This window comes from Branchiostoma belcheri, unplaced genomic scaffold (genome assembly GCF_001625305.1).
Source record: "Branchiostoma belcheri isolate BF01 breed outbred unplaced genomic scaffold, Haploidv18h27 scaffold55, whole genome shotgun sequence".
Taxonomy (NCBI): Eukaryota; Metazoa; Chordata; class Leptocardii; order Amphioxiformes; family Branchiostomatidae; genus Branchiostoma; species Branchiostoma belcheri.
This window is the reverse complement of record NW_017804187.1, coordinates 326,107-343,305: the sequence shown is the minus strand read 5'-3', so window position 1 is coordinate 343,305 and position 17,199 is coordinate 326,107. Positions and strand designations below refer to the sequence as shown.

The following is a 17,199-nucleotide window of genomic DNA, read 5'->3' as shown; positions in this document are numbered from 1 at the left end:
TGCCTTGAATAGCAAAGTTCTTTACAACCACTTTAAATACAAGCCAACTGTGACCATTATCATGACCGTCTGTCATCTTCTTCAATGACAGACAGTCATTGAAACATCTCCTGTTAAAAGAGTGGTTGTGAATAGGGAACTTTGCAATGAAGTTTTTCATAGATGTTCCAAGTCTTTCTTGATGACTATTGATTGTGACTGTAGATTATGGGATAGAGGAGGAGGGATAGAAGAGATGCGAGACTGCAGTTCCCACCTTGCAGCCTTGTGATGACCACGTCCTCCGGGTTATCCCCATCTGTCAGATCCAGGTGCGTCGTCGCGGTGATGACCCCGGCCCCGCCCTCCTCCACCACCAGCGGCCGGTTCCGCACCAGGCGAGGCGGTTGTCGTGACAACGCCCGGATGTGCAGCTGGACGGGTGCGGAGACCAGCTGCCTGTCCGACACCTTCAGGGAGACGGTTCCTCGCATGGGCTGGTCACGGAGATGTTGGAACTGCACCAGACCTGCGGCAATCAGAGATGGCAGACTTCACTCCCTTTCCCAGACTTCACCCCCTTACACACACACACACACGTCAGTCAGAGATGGCAGACTTCACCCCTTTACCAATAATGCTTTGTGTGCAGATCAACGTTCACCAACATGTCCTACCATACTTATTTTGGTCGAGCACAGTTGCCACCAACTTACTTCAGTGGCCACAAACACAGGACAAAGATGGTACACTTCCCCAATTACCCAAATTGCTTTGTGTGCAGATCCTTTGCTAAATACTAGTACAACCCATGCGCCTTCAAAACCGACTTCCCACTAACTTAGTTCAGCGCCTAGAGGTGGTTGTTTGGCCTTGCACTGAGCAAACTCTTTCACATAAACAAACCTTTGTTCAGCTCCGCGTAAGAGAAAGTCCCTCCCGTGCCAAGTTCGCGATCGAGCCCCTCGCGAGCGACGAGAAGCCTCCCATTGGTCGGCGAGCTCGCTACGTGGAAGGTGAGTTTGTCGGGGTTGGTGTCGGGGTCGCTGGCGCCCAGGAACGACGGGGAGAGAACGAGAGACGCGCCGAGGTCACAGACGAGAGAACCGTTCACCAACAGCACCGGCGGGTGGCGGTTAGCTGTCAATCAATAGGAAATCAATTTGAATACAGTAAACTAAGTAAACATAGAATCAACAATGTCCCAACAATCATTAAGACTTAGTGCAATTTTTAAAAAATGGAACCAACATCACATACACTGAATTGACAACAAGATCAACATGAAATGAACATAAAACAAAACACAAGCTCAAATCCAGGAACTCTCAACCCTCTACCCTGTCCTCCTATTACATGTAGTTCTTAATGTGCTTGTGTAGGAATACCTCAGTTCCTTCACATCTGCTCTCCTCCTCTCCATGGTCTAGCCTAACAAACTACTGCTCTGTATATTCTTACTCAAACACAATTTGATTCATATGGTGACCAGCCCCTCCAACTCTGTCCTGCCACTTCCTACAAAATGTAACTCTTTGACTTGACTTTATTCGCATCCACATTTAGCATACAAACTGTAGCTATTCTTCCTGTGATCCATACAACTCCGTACCTTCACATCTGAACTCCTCCTCATCCTGGTAGTACCCTGCCCCACAGTCTGGCACACACAGCGCCCCCTGGAGGTAGGTTCCTGCCCTGCAAGTGATGCAGCGGGTCGGGTCGGCACACTCCAGGCAGGAGGGGGGACAGTCTGATGGGAAACAACAACAATTTTAACAACAAATACAAGCATAACAGTTTTCACATCCATCACGACATTTGTGCCGTGTACATTTAAAGGCATCCATTGCAATTTCCGACCGACAAAACGAAAAAAAAATTGTGTTTGAGAAAATCTGTTATTGACATTTACTGCCATTTCTGTAGCACATTGGCATCATTTAATACTTGAAGCTTTCGAAATAGCCCCAAAACAAGGTATGTGAGGCATCTCTTTATTTTTGGGTACCACCCATGAATAGCTAGAACCAGCATAATTATGATACAAATGATAGCCTATGATACAAAAACAAGCAACCATTTTCCAATCAGTGACATCACAGATATCACCATGCTATGGGATGGGGTTGATATAACTTACTACATTAAAAAGACTAGAAAATTAACTTTGAATATCCAGTTTTGCTGCCAGAAATTACATTCAATGCCTTTAATAATAAGTGTTGGCACGACAAGAGTGACAAGATAACTCACCTATACACCTGTGAGATGAGAAGTCTGCGTAATACCCCCAGCCACAGTCCTGCACACACCTGTCGTGCTTCAGCAGGTGAGGAGGGGCACATTCCATACAGGTGTCACCGGCGCTGCAGGTGAGGCACCTGTCAGGGCATCCTGGAGGAGGAGGAAGAGAACTTTAATGTGTTTTTTACTTACTTCCATTCTTTACCCTTCACCTCAAAACAAGGCTCATATTATTGTTTTGGGTTATATTAAAGACCAAATGACACAAAAAAAGTCTGTAAAATACATACTTTATACAAAAGTATACATACAATATAGTCACTTGAAGTTTGTTCCAATCATGTTGACTGAGAAATTGAGTCTGTATGGGCATCCAAACATGCATTTTTGGAGATGCTCTTGCTAGCTTCCCAATTGCTTTTTCCTGAGCTGATGTCTCCCTGTGATGCCAGCTCAGGAAAAAATACAGAAATGCAAAAATAGAACATAGAGATGCGAAGAGAGATTCCTGAGGCGGGCTGCCAGGACTAGCTAATGGAAATTTTAGTAAAGTCTCAAAAACTCACTTGCGCACTCCTGGCCCGAAGGAAAGTATCCCATGGTGCACTCCTCCACACAGGTGCCGTTTTGCAGGGTCATGTGACCCATGCACTGTACGCAGTCTGACTTGGTGGGGCCGACACACGAGTTACAGCTCCAGTCACACTCTGTAAGGTACAACACACGAGTTACAGCTCCAGTCACACTCTGTAAGGTACAACACACGAGTTACAGCTCCAGTCACACTCTGTAAGGTACAACACATGAGTTACAGCTCCAGTCACACTCTAGACGGAAGTTGGAACAACGCAAGTTAATCATAGCTATTTGTAACCCTAGCTAGCTATAATGCTGCATGTCAGTAAGTGGACAGGGATGTGAATCAGCATGTGTCTGCTCAGTTGCGAATTTATAAACTTCCACAATTAACCAAGGGTTTCCAGGAATTTCACTAAGTAGGACTGTGGGCATAGATGAGTGTAAGAAAAATTCCAGAGCTGTGAGACATTCCTGTTGACATTCCATGCCTGTGGTTAAATTCCTGATGGTACAATTCCTAGAATTATGGCAAACTGCACACAATACTGTACCATTAGGCTCCCCCCTGAGGCATCGCCAAAAAGGGAGTAAATATAGTCATCACCTTTGCACACCCTGGTAACAGTTACACCCCAGTAACCATGGAAACAGCCTCACCTTTGCAGACCCTGGAGACAGGGTCGATGTAGAACTGCTCTGCGCAGGCCTGGGTGCACTCCCCGAATTGCACCACCATATAAGGGTCGATGCAGCGGGTGCACTTTAGTATGCCAGCGTCAAGGGTGCAATCCTGGCAGCCAGGAGGACAGGCTGCAACACAAGGCACATGGACACATGTTAACATTGACATATTGATGCCACTCACAAATGGTGGCCATGAAAATGGCCCACACAGAAGTATTTTCATGGTCTTGCAAGACCGACAAAATGCCTACTACTACTATTCATGCCAAGCAGGGGCAGCAGGGGGTATCTAGAGTAGAAACTTTTCTATCCTTAATATCTCTAGTTTCTTCTGCTAATGCATAAAAACTATGTCACAGAGTTTTTCAATTGTATCATAGCACAAGCACATGTCACAGGTGTGTACTAATATGTTGCTCACCTGTACAGACACCTGCGTGTGGATAGTAGCCTGGGAAGCACCTGTCCGTGCACATGCCTGTGTGAGCTAGGACGTAGCCCGGGGCACAGGCCGTGTGTGTAGGATAGGGTTAGGGTTAGGATGTTTCTCACCTGTACAGCAGGTAAACTCACCTGTACAGACACCTGCATGTGGGTAGAACCCTGGGAAACACCTGTCTGTGCACATGCCTGTGTGAGCGAGGACATAGCCTGGGGAGCAGGCCGTACAGCCCAGCAGACCTTCCGACGCACACGTCACACACGAAGGGTGGCAGGCTGCAAAGAAACAACAAATTTCAGGTTGGGGTAAACTACATGTGTCACAATGTGGAACTAATATACCAGTAGCCTCATTTTTCTGATGTTCAAAAGTGTTCTAAAGAGTCATAAGCCACCCTAGTCTCCTGTAACAGCCTAATCTCCAGGCAGATGTTTCTGTGGCTGCAAAAGACAAAGACAGTTCAAATTTGCCTTGCAGTACTCATTAGCCAGACAGTATTCCTTCGCTGGCTAGTGGACACTCCTCTGGCCAATGGATACTGCCTGGCCACCGTATGATCTGCTTGGTGATTACAATAGCCCACAGTACAGCTCTTAGCTTTACTTCTATCAATAGTTATTGAACCAGGCAAACATCACAGAGCTCCATGTTACAATGACTCACCCTTGCAGGATCCATCGACAACTGAAAAGCCCGGCCCGCAGTCCGCCACACACCGGTCGCCCGCGGCAACGGTCGCGGGGTCACGGCAGGTCAGACAGGTGCTCTCCGTGCCGCCAGGTGCAGCCATGCAGCTGTCACAGGTGGGATGGCAAGCTGCAGGTGGTTGTACGTCAATAAAGGTTAGACATCCAGGTAAAAGATACTAAAAAAATAGTTACTTGAGCAACTGGATATGATTTTGGAAACAGAAATGGGAAACTGAAAAAAAAAGTAGGTGGAATTTAGGTTACATTGGTAAAGGTTAGACATCCAGGTAATAAGATATGCCAAAAAAAAAGTTATTCAAGCAACTGGATATGATTTTGGAAACGGTCAGACGTTTCAGCTAGTATCCACTAGCTTTCGTCAGTGACTGAGAGACCAGAGTGGAAAGGCAGGTATATAAGCACAAACTATAATAATTGATTGATATGCAAATAAGTGAAGAGAACACTCACACTCATTCACTCACTGTCCGGTTTTGAAATTTTTCGAAATTATTCAAGGTTGTTTATTGGTTATTGTGGTTTTAGAAGTTCAACATAGTGGTAAAAGCTGACTACCAGTAAAGCATTTTCAATTATACAAACAGGATTTTTCTGTGTTGTACCTTGGCAGAACCCGTTGGAGTTGAGATAGTGAGACCCGGGACAGGGCATGCGGCATCGTCCTTGCTGCTGGACCAGGCTGGGCTGGCAGGAGGAGCAGTCAGCATCACCTGGACCGGAGCAGCGGGAGCAGGAAGGGTGGCAGGCTGGGGAGATGGAAGGTAACTGGTTATGCACCATACCTGTCTATACCACACCTGTCACACTTGATACAACTAACATACATGGTTGGGTGGCAGTCTGGGGAGATGGAACAGAACATACAGTCTGGTTATACAACACGCCTGCTAATAGATACCAAGAAAAGCCGCTATGGGGACCGAAACTGCTCATCATCATTGGTTGACCGTATTGGTCAGGGTTGTACCACCCCTTATATCATACCCGGGCCGCGATAACGTTCGATAACGGGTTCCAGACCGGGCCATACTTTACGGTACGGCCCGGTCCGGAACCCGTTATCGAACGCTTCCATGGCTTCCATAAAACAATTTGAACGCGTTTCGCCCTAACCGCGTGTGCCCCTTTCGAAAATTCGAATACAGAATCCGGACGATGGAATTGATGTTGTTGCATTTTAGGGTTCAGTGGCACCAACCTTTGGCTCATTTTGCATTGAAAGGCGTGTTTTCTTGGGTGGGTATGACATAAATAAAATACAACACGGAGTATTCCGCATCGCCCTCGGTCCCGGCCCTCCCGCGAGTCGGGCCGATACCTCGGGCGATACGGAATACCCCGTGTTGTATTCTATATTTACGAGGTGACATACTCTTTCATTAGCATAATACAAGATAGAGTTCACAAGGCCTTCATACAAAACTGCTATGGGGACCAAATTTCATGACAATCCATCTGTTACAGTAGCTTCCTGATGGTGCTAAACACTGTTACATCGAAAACATAACCTCCTTGCCAGAGGTAATACGACTCAGAAAGACACTACCAGATCAGTACTAACCATGGCATGATGGCACATATAGATACTATCACTACTAACCCTGGCAGGTACATTTTCATGTAGATGCTTTTACTACTAACCGTGGCAAACCCCATCCCCGTCCTCGTACTGGTCAGTCCTGCACTGTGGGGCACAGAGTCCGCTTCTCAGCTTCAGCTGGAACTCACAGGCTGTGCAGTTCCCTGGGCCGGCACCCACGCAGGTCTGGCACCCACGGAAACACTCTGTAATACAACAAACAACAGGTTACACACCCACGGTTACACTCTCCAACACACCCACGTTAGCAGCTGGAACTCACAGGCTGTGCAGTTCCCTGGGCCGGCACCCACGCACGTCTGGCACCCACGAAAACACTCTGCAAAACAACAATAACCCACGTTACACACCCACGGTTACACTCTGTAATATATATTTTACACACCCATAGTAACACGTCGATGAAGGTTAGATATCCAGGTAATAAGATACGCCAAAAAGCAGTTACTCAAGCAACTGGATATGACTTTGGAAACGGTCAGACGTTTCAGCTAGTATCCACTAGCTCTCGTCAGTGATTGAGAGACCAGAGGAGAAATGCAGGTTTATAAGCACACGCTAGTGATTGATGTGCAAATAAGTGAAGACCCATAGTAACACATTACAACAAAACTAGAAAGGTCATATTTGCAAAGCAAATGCATAATGTTTACCTTCACATATGGTCTGCTCTGTTAATTCTTACTCAAACATTCATAGATATGGTCAGACAGGAGTCTAAATCCCTCCTGCAACATGACGTAACCCAACACAAGTTACCATGGTGATAGACTGCCTGGTTCAGGTCATTAACCTTATTGGTTTGGAGAAGAAGAAGTGGAACCAGAAAAAACAATGTTTTCCTTCAGTAAAGATAATTAACACACCCATAATTATAATTAGTGGTTAGCAGAACTGACCTTGGCAAATTCCATCCTGGTCCAGGAAGTGACCTTGGGGACAATGGGCGACACAGCGGCCGTGTTGTTGACCTCTGGCTGCCCTTGACCTGAGGATGACCTCGCCAGCGGCGTTGCAGGAGAGACAGTCGGAGTCGAGCGGACCCAGGCAGGCACGGCAGCTGATGTGGCATGCTGGGATAGGAAAGGAGTGTCAGCAAAAATTAAAGATGAACGTCAGGAACTGATCCTAGCCTAAAGATGGCTGAGAAATTTTACAAGACAATTCTTTTAAAAATACAACCATCAAATTACTAGGGTTACAAATCCACATGAAGGGACTTATAAAATACGATTTTTCTTCTGGTCTTATACTGGCCTTCAAATGACCCCTAAACCTACTGACCTTCACGTGACCCCTGAACCCTATACTGTTTCCTGTACTGACCTTCACATGACCCCTGCTGTGCGATGAAGCCCACAGGACAGCGCTCCAGGCACTGCTCGTTGTACAGCACTTTGCTGTTCCCGCAGGCGACACACTGGTTGGGCTGCGGGCCTCGGCACCGCTGGCAGGACGGGTGGCACGCTGCAGGGAGTTTTTACAGTTTGCAGTTCACATTACAAAAGTTGCATCAATAAATTATGCTACTATTTGTAAGAAGTGGGTACCTCTACCTCTCAAGCTCATTTCCTTTTTGTTCTTCAGAGAAAAAGATTTAAAAAAAAAACAATTATATGATTTCATACTGTGAAAGATAACATATTACAGTACTTCTGTACTTCTGCAACTCTGCTGGTTCTGGCAGAATTCCTTTGTTGTTTAGAGAAGAAGAGGAAACAGAGCCAAAATACATTATGTTTTTATGAGAAGAAGAAACAAAAACAAAATATGTTATCTTCGCCATTTCCTTAGTTGTCAGTCAGAGATAAAGTCACTCTATGTCTGCCTGACAACGAGAGATGCAGAGACAACCACACCTGTCCTGCATAGGTTTGGACAATTGAAGTTTTCCTACTGTGAAGAACGTACCTCTGCAAGTCTGTTGGTTCTGGTAGAATCCCTGCGGGCATGTCCGTGTGCAGCGTCCCTCATGCAGCACATGGTGACGGGGGCAGCTGGTACAGGCCGAACTGTCCGGCGCACACGTCAGGCAGCCGGCATCGCAGTCTGTGGCAGGGGTACAAATAATATTATACATCTCACAATCATTACATACATGCATAAAAGATGGAAGAATAATATTTGATAAATATTAGGTGTAACAAGTCGATAGGTGTAATATAGCTAGCTGCCGCCGCACCGCGTGCCTGTGAAGCTGGTGTGTTACGCCATAGGGCGGTTATACCGGCTATACAGATACAGAAGCTGGTGTGTTACGCCATAGGGCGGTTATACCGGCTATACAGATACAGAAGCTGGTGTGTTACGCCGAAGGGCGGTTATACCGCCTATACAGATACAGATACAGATGCACTACCAACACAGAATTTTAATTACAGAAAAACATCTGAAGATATCGAGAAAGTTCTCAGTACAACTCACCGTGGCACTTCCCATCTCTGACATACTGCTTCTTCCCGCACCTGTCTGTACAGCTGCCGTCCTTCAGCACCTGGGACAGCACCTGGCAGGCCTGGCAGCTGTCTGCACCTGGTCCTGAGCACCTGGAGCAGCTGCTATGGCAGGCTGGGGGCAGACAAATGGGAGAAAGTTTTTTGGAAAGTTTGGTGCAGGTTTCTAATTGAAACATAAGAAAATTCAATATATCTTTGGTCTTTCTATGCAATATCATCATGCATTCGAAGGGTTTGACAAAACTTTGCTGTTCTAACAAAAACTACTTTGTATTTCAGGTTCTTTATTCAACAACCAGTGGAATTTCACATCTGACATTTTGGTAACAATCTGTTACCTTCTTCAGGGCAGCAATGACTGTTTCTAAATTATACTGCAGCAAAATTTAATGTGAAAACCCATTTGATGAAACTTCATGAAATTATTCACTGCTATTGACTACTAAGCCTTGTATATCACATTAGAAAGAAAAGTTGCCAGATTGACCCACCTCTGCACTCCCCATCCTGTGTGTAGAACCCCTCCCCACAGTCAGTCACACACTGTCCGTGTTTCAGCTGCAGGCCGTCTGCACAAGCCCTGCAGTGGTGCTGCGTCGGTCCTGCAGTTCAGTTCAGTTCAGTTTATTTCGCACATTAAAACAAAATGTACCAATACAAATACAAGAAAAGTGCAGGGAGGCCGGAAGCATAAAATGCTTATGAGGCCTCCCTTCATAACGTGATAAACAATTCAAATCAATCGGATAAATAAGAAATTACTTAGGTAATGGGTTAATGAAACAAAACAATAAAATATAATGCGATACAATACTATCTACAATAATGAAAAGTAGTAATGAAAGTAGTAAACAAGGAAACATAAACAAAAATTAGGAATGTGTGGGGTTATTTATGAAAGCTCTAAAGTTGTACTTGGTTGTTCCAAATTATTGGGCCCCTGTACGTGATTGTAAATTGACGTAAACTGACCTGCACAGCTGCTGCAGCTCTGGTGACAGGCACCGCACAGGTGCTCCCCCGCGCGGTAGTGCGCGGTACTGCAGGCCTGCACACATCGCCCCTCCTGCAAGAGGGCGCTGCTGTCTGTACAGGCTGTGCAGGAGTCCGGGGTCTGGGCGTCACAGGAGGCACAGGACGCACCGCACGACACTGGGGGGGGAAACAGGACTTATTAGACATCTAAACATGCTTCTTTGTGAAAGTAACCTTAACTAGAAAAGTAACATTTACAAAGAAAATGCAAATGTTTACCTTCGCATTTGGTCTGCTCCGTTAACTCTTACTCAAACATATTCACATATATGATGACAGGAGTCTAAATCCCTCCTACTATGAAATTGCAACATGATGTAACCCAACACTAGTTGCCAAGGTGACAGACATAAAAAAATCAGGTCATTGGCCAGGTCAGAGGTCACTGTTTGGAGAAGAAGAGGAAGAAACTGAGCAAAAACAATATGTTTCCCTTCAGTCAACATAACAAGTACAGGTATGTATGTTTACCTGGCTGGCATTCTCCACAGCATTCTCCAGGTACATGTGCAGTTCTGGTGCCTTGTGGACAGGGGGAGCAAGTTTCGTGGTAACATTGAACTTGGCCCTGTCGACAACTGCAGCGTCTACACAGATCCAGCTCCCAACTCTCACCATCCTATAGGAAAACACAAGTATTATAATAGTTCAATCTAAAAATAGTTTTATCTGGTTGATAGAAATTTTGACAGAAATTGGTACATGAAGATATTGGAGTTTTCTTTATACACAAATGCTATACAACCGGTGAGAGTCTATACAGGTTGTGTAAAAGGAATACCTAAGAACACACAGCCCACTATCACATCTACAAGTAACAACTGTATCAACCCAGGAAAAGTATTGAAGATTTCGTTTTCTCTGTAAGCTATTGCAGAGATTGTAGGGTGCTCTGTCACAACTACAAGTTAAGAGTCAGTCTTACTGCCACGACTACAAGCAACAAACTTATTAACTTAGAAAAACTAATTGCAGAATTATAGGGTGCACTAAATGGCAGTTAGTTAGAAACACGGACAAGATCTTACCTGGTAGATCCTGTCCTGAACCTGACACTCTGCTCCAGGTGAGGAACATTCCGGACAACACTTTCCCGGCTTGTGGATAACCTCTTCTGACTGCCGAAAACATAAGCATCGACAACAATCATTAATATTGACAACAACAACATCAACATGATCAACAACAACACATGAGCTCCAGGTGAGGAACATTCCGGACAACATTTCCCCGGCTTGTGGATAACCTCTTCAGACTGGGGAAAACAACAACAACAATATCAACAAAAACACAACAACACAGTCCAAGTTACAGTGCCAAGGCGGTCTCGTTGTTGGCGTTATTGACTTACATGTAAATTAGTATCTAAAAGCCCCAATGTTGTTCCCTTATGGAAGAAGTTCACAAAGAGCAGGGGTTCATGTTGGAGTGGATCAAACCTTACTCTCTGGTTTTATGTAGTTTGTACATACTTAACAAAAAAAGATGTGTTCTTGTTCTATACTTCTTTAATTTATTTATCCAAGAAAGACTTGTCACCTTCTGGGGCTTTTCAATGTCCTCCTGGGGTGACATCCCCACAATATTATGTGTTATGCCTAAAGTCCAGTTATGAGAGATAAATAGAATTCTACAGTAAGACAGCAGGGTTCAATTGAACAGCAAATAATGATGACTGACCCCCTGACAGTTGAGCTGCGCACACTCGGCAGTGAAACAGCTGACAGTGCCGGCCTCACAGGTGCAGACCTCACAACCAGTCGAGTTCCACATGTCTCCACTGTACCTGGTCACACCACTGACATCACAGGGTGCTGGGGGGACGTCAGAATATGTGTTAACTATTGCTCAACAGTTGTGTAGAGTACAATATATATATGGCAGTATGTTTGTATCGGTATAGCTGGTATAGATAACCTCCCTTCGGAGTAACACACCAGCTTCGCAGGCACGCGGCGCGGCAGCAGCTAGCTATATCACACCAAACGACATGTTACTCTTAATCTTTGCACATTTAATTGCATGAGTTGTTTAAAGCTTTCTAGTGATGATGCCCCAACTGTGCTTGGTGGCAACGAGTTCCAGTCCATGATAGTTCTGGGGAAATACAAGTTTTTGAACACCTTAATTCTTGGTAACCGTTGATAACTCTGATATTTGAAGTTCTTACCTTGCCTGGGAACACAGTCTGGACAGCAGCTGCCTTCTCTTACCACACTCAGGGTGTCCTGCAGGGAACAAAGTTATCGTCAGATTCGTGAATTTGAAATTCATCATTTGTGCTACACTGATATAATCGACACGTGTATCCACAAGGACATATTTTCATTCAGTCTAGAAGGTTTTTGCATTGTTTAAACTTCTCAGTTGAAACAGTGCTATCTTAGTGTGTTTGTATCTTAGTATCCTAAGTTTCTTCACAAACATATATCAGAATCTGATGTACGGAATAAACGTTTTTAAATGTTTACTATGTATCCACAAATTGACGTTAGTCTATCATAATCTACATACACATTTGAGTTGATCGAGTGTTTTTACTTACAGGTGGGCAGATGGGGTTTTCCGGACAGGTGGTGTGTACACAGTGTCTGTTACCATGGCGACAGACACAGGTGGTGCAGGGATCGGGTTTCCACTGCTGCCCGTCGAGGTACTCCTGGTTCCGTTCGGTACAGGAGCGGCCGGCGCACTCAGGGCAGCACTGACCTGGCCGCACAACTATCTCCTCATTCTGTATAATAAACAACCAGGTTTAAGAGGTGTTAAGAAGGCCATATATATCAGGGCACTCCAAACGGTGGACAATATAAACTTCCTGGCACTTTTGTCTCGAGTGACTAAGGTCACGTGTCTGTAACTCTCACGAGTTTACATTCGGAAGTGATTGGTCATTAATTATCCTGATGAAGGCGACAGTGGTTGTTGAAAATTTGATCTCTGTGCAACCCTTGTGTTGGAATAAAGTTCAACATTTTACTATGATTCTACCAAGTTGAACACAGATGAACTTTAAGGATAATTTAAAACAAGGTTTCCAATCCCCAGTTGAACACCTAGAGTTGAACACCTGTAGCCTCACCTGGCCACACACGACAGGTGCACAGTCTGCGATGTAACACCTGGTCTGTACGTCCTCGCAGGTGCAGTGGGTGCAGGGCACCAGTTGCCAGGTGTCGCCGTCATGGTAACGGGTGTCGCCATAGTTACAGGACCCTGAGGGTGAGATTGACAGGAAGCAAAATAATGTACAAAGTCACATAGCCCTTTTTTTCCAAACCACATAAAACCTTCCATATATTGCAAAATCTGTGCTGCAAAATGAAGAAAACATTTCCATCGGGCATCGTCAAGTGTTAGCGCCTCCATGTTTTGTGGCCAAAGTTTTGCCCAGACAACATTGCAAGGTTGCCAACATGCAATTTTGTATATGCTTTTAGGTCTTGACTTACAATTCCAGAACTGAACCTAAACCTCTGGACTTGAATCCGGACCTGAACCTGAATGTGGGTTTAGGTATGCAGCACTAGTTGTGATTGTGTGTGAAGAAGTTTGACTCACGTCCAGGCCGGATGCATGTTGGGCAGCAGTCCTGCTCTGTCTGATGCAGTACCTCTCCCTGCAGACAGGGGGAGTTTCGGCAGGACTCCTGTCTGCAGGTCACGCTGCCGTCCCAACATGTACAGGACGAGCACGGGGTCGGGCGCCACATGGTGTCATGCTGTGGGGGGCAGCGATGGAGGGACAAAATCACAAACCAAGCTACAAAATCACCACCATACAACCAGCAAGTAGCCAGTAGTCTTATGATACAATTATGCTACACTGTAGTCTACAAAACTTTGCCTTTGTACCTGTTATGATTATTATCAAAGAAGGAGGAGGGAAGGAAAGAGTTGCAAAACAAGATCTACTTATCGATATTGAATCTACAAAATCACAAACATACAACCAGCAACACTTAGCTAGTAGTGTTTGATTGCAATGCTCAGCCTGGTAGCCTTATAGTAGTATAATATGCACTATTTTTTTGCCATATATTGTACCTGTTACAATTCTTAATATGTCATGAACTTTGACTATGTTTTCAATTATTCCTCTGTCTAGTACAGCATGAGTGTTTAGATTTTCCAGAGAGCTGTGTTTGTTTGTTTGTGTGTTTGTCTGTTTGTCTGTTTGTACGTACCCCCAGCACCTCTCCCTCATGTTCGCAGGATCTCGCTGTCTCCATGACACACTCCGGACAGCAGCGATCAGGAAGGTACTTCAACACACCTCCCTGTATAACAAACATCTTACTGTTAGTCTAAAATTACTAAAAACTCTGGACTAATCTAGCCTGGTTACCAAACCTATTATAGCTCCCGAGTCCTACATCATTTCTGCAAAATATTAAGAGAGGCTGTAGGGACTCGGGAGCTATAATAGGTTTGGTAACCCTATGACTAATCCAAAATAATATCAAGAAGCCTGGGTGCCATCCTCAGTAGTTTCCACCTGGCTCCCTGATGTTGTTGAAGTTGTTAATAGAAAGAGATCTGGAGCGTAATACCAGAGAGTGGACAAGACAAACTGAAATATTACGAAGAACAGAAAGCGGAGAAGGGTGATCATGACTGCAATGCTGTAGTGGTGAAAAAAATTTGACAAGGGATTGTACTACAAATATTGAAAATACAAATAAAAATTTCTACTCACATTGTCAGTGTCGCAGTGCGGGTTCTGACAGCCAATCGTCTCACAGATCGCGATGTCGTCTTCGCAGCGACACAACGAGCAAACCTCCGGCTTCCAGAAGGTCGAGTTCTGCGGAGACAAGGTCAAAAGGTCAGGTCAGGTCATAGGTCACTGTAGAGAGGATTCTGAGACCAGCCAGAATGTTAGCCTCTACCAGGCTTCAGGAGGTGGCTGGAAAGTGTAGAAATTTACCAAATAATGGGTATGGAAAACTGTACTTTGGAGTTACGTAGCCTCTACCAGGCTTCGGGAGGCAGCTGGAAAGAGTAGAAATCGGCCAAATCGAGAGATAGCATGCCGGGGGAGTTGGTCTGGTGGAGAGAACAGTTCGGGTGCGGCAAAATGTACTCTCCAGCAGAGCATGGAACTCCCCCGGCATGCTATCTCTCGATTTGGCCAATTTCTACTCTTTCCAGTCGCCTCCCGAAGCCTGGTAGAGGCTACCAGAACACAACTTTGCTTTGCTCCTAAGTAGTACAATTTATGATGTAGGGTTAGATTTATCATTAGTTTCACATTGGTGCAAACCTATTAAGAATATGGAACACAGCGGAATAATCCCCAAGGTCACGCCTGTGCTGAAACCTCAGCGTGTGACCTTCAGCCCTGCTGCTCTGCCATGTGCAGGTCGTCACAGGTTACGACCTTCACCAACAACTGGCCAGCAGAGGTCAGATCCGAGTAGAGGTCGACACATTTGTGGCAAGCCTGATCTGATTATGGCGTGACCTTCTTTGACCTTGAAAACAGACACGGTATTTTGTGAAGGTTTCTCAGTGACCAGAGTGACCCCCAGTAGGCCAGGCATAATGTTCTATGGGGAGGGGGGCATTTATAATCTAACCTGGCAAAATTATCAGTTCTTCCATCCCAGTGTCAGGACCAATTTGAACTACGCTAGTGACCGACCGCCTCTGTATAAGGACCACCCAGCCCAATGCGGCCCCCTTTTGGTGGTCATTGACACAAACTTCCTGTCTATTGGTGACCACCTGGTCACATTTTATTGGTCCGCTGAGTGGTCCTGTTAGACAGGGTTGAGCATTTATTAATTTACAGGGACTGTGACATTGGGGAGAGGAATCTTGCTCTGGCCTTGGACTTTGAAACAACTGCATAAATTGTAAATAATATAAATGTGAAGTTTCCACATTGCATGGCTGCCCAGATGTATGAAAAGGTGGTTTCATTGTGTGAGCTGCAACAGGCCTAATATACAATGTAATATGAACAACTTCAGTCAGTGCTCAAATCGAAACTGCAAAGGAGTGCATCTTCATTCAGTGAAAACATCTTCAGTTTTCCTTCCACAGGGTAAAGCTATCAATTCAAGGACACTTATTTACAGTAGATGTCACCTGAGTGGTAAGGTCAGGTCACAACCCCTGACCTGTGACCTAGTTCCATCATGAACCTGAGTTCCCCACAGGTTGGAGGTATTTCATGGTTGTCACCCTGGAGACAGGTGGGGCAGTAGTATGTGTGTGCAGTAGTAAGAGGGGGCATAAAGCTGAGGGAAAGGGAACTGGAATTTACCTTGGGGATACTGGGAACCATGCTACATTGTATAGCTATGCGATTAGCGAGAGACTGGAGACCAGGCTAACAGCCAGAAGCCATAAGAAGACCGGGAACTTGAATATATAGCAGCCAGAAGCGACTGGGAACCAGGCTATGTAGCAGCCTGAAGCCCTTAGAAGTCTGGTCACCAAAACAACCCAAACCTGACAATTAAACAGCAGACTCTGCCAGATGTAGCTGGTTTAGGGAACTAGGCTAGCAGCCGGAAGCCCTAAGGAGACTGGGAACCAGGCTATCACTGTGGGACACCCTGATGTTTAGCAAATGTCAGAGAAAACTTGCAGGTCACCAAAAACAACCCAAACCTGACAGATAAACACCAGCCTCTACCTGGATGTATCTGCTTCATGGTAACAGGCTAGCGCTGTGGGAAGCCCTTAGAAGACTGGGGACCAGGCTAAGGCTCTAAGAAAAACCCTGATGTTCAGCACATGTCAGGGAAAACTTGCAGGTCACCAAAAACAACCCAAACCTGACAATTAAACACCAACCTCTACCAGACAGTGCCAGATGTAGCTGGTTCAGGGTAACCAGAAGTGACACAAGCTGATGTGTCAGACAAAGTAGACTTCGTTATCTTGTTAACTTATTATAAGTTATACTCTCTCTTGGATATTTAAACTTTAATTTCAGGAACCTATATATACTGGAGGGGAGCAATGCCAGATGTACAAAATGTAGCTGGTACTGGGTAACTAGGAGTGACACAAGCTGACGTGTTGGACAAAGTAGACTTCGTTATCTTGTTAACTTATACTCTTAATAATCTCTCCCATATTTATTTACACTTCTTAGAGATTTATACTTTAATTTCGGAACCTATATATAACTGGAGGGGAGCAAGGGGCAAGGTACAGCCAATATTAATTTTATACTTGTAGGTATACTTACACAAGAAAGTCTAAACCGTTATGGTCACCACTAGAAAGGACATTCAAGCTTCCAGATCTTTCCAAGTTGACAAACAAACAAAATAGATCAACAGTGAAAACAGGTCAAGAACCTCCTTGGCAATTTCTGATGGAAATCTTAAGTATACATTGTAGTGTCTTTAAAACAGACAGTTAACTTCCCCCTGGCACGAAGCCCAGATAGTTGAAGTGAACCTGGACACCCACAAGCTCCTCATGGCCTGTAGCGATGTAAGGG

General features: G+C 45.1%; 1 pseudogene; it reads right to left on the bottom strand.

Annotated features, from left to right (window-relative positions):
- The window catches only part of LOC109481283, an 87,948-nt pseudogene that overhangs the window by 30,499 nt on the left and 40,250 nt on the right, over positions 1-17,199 (bottom strand).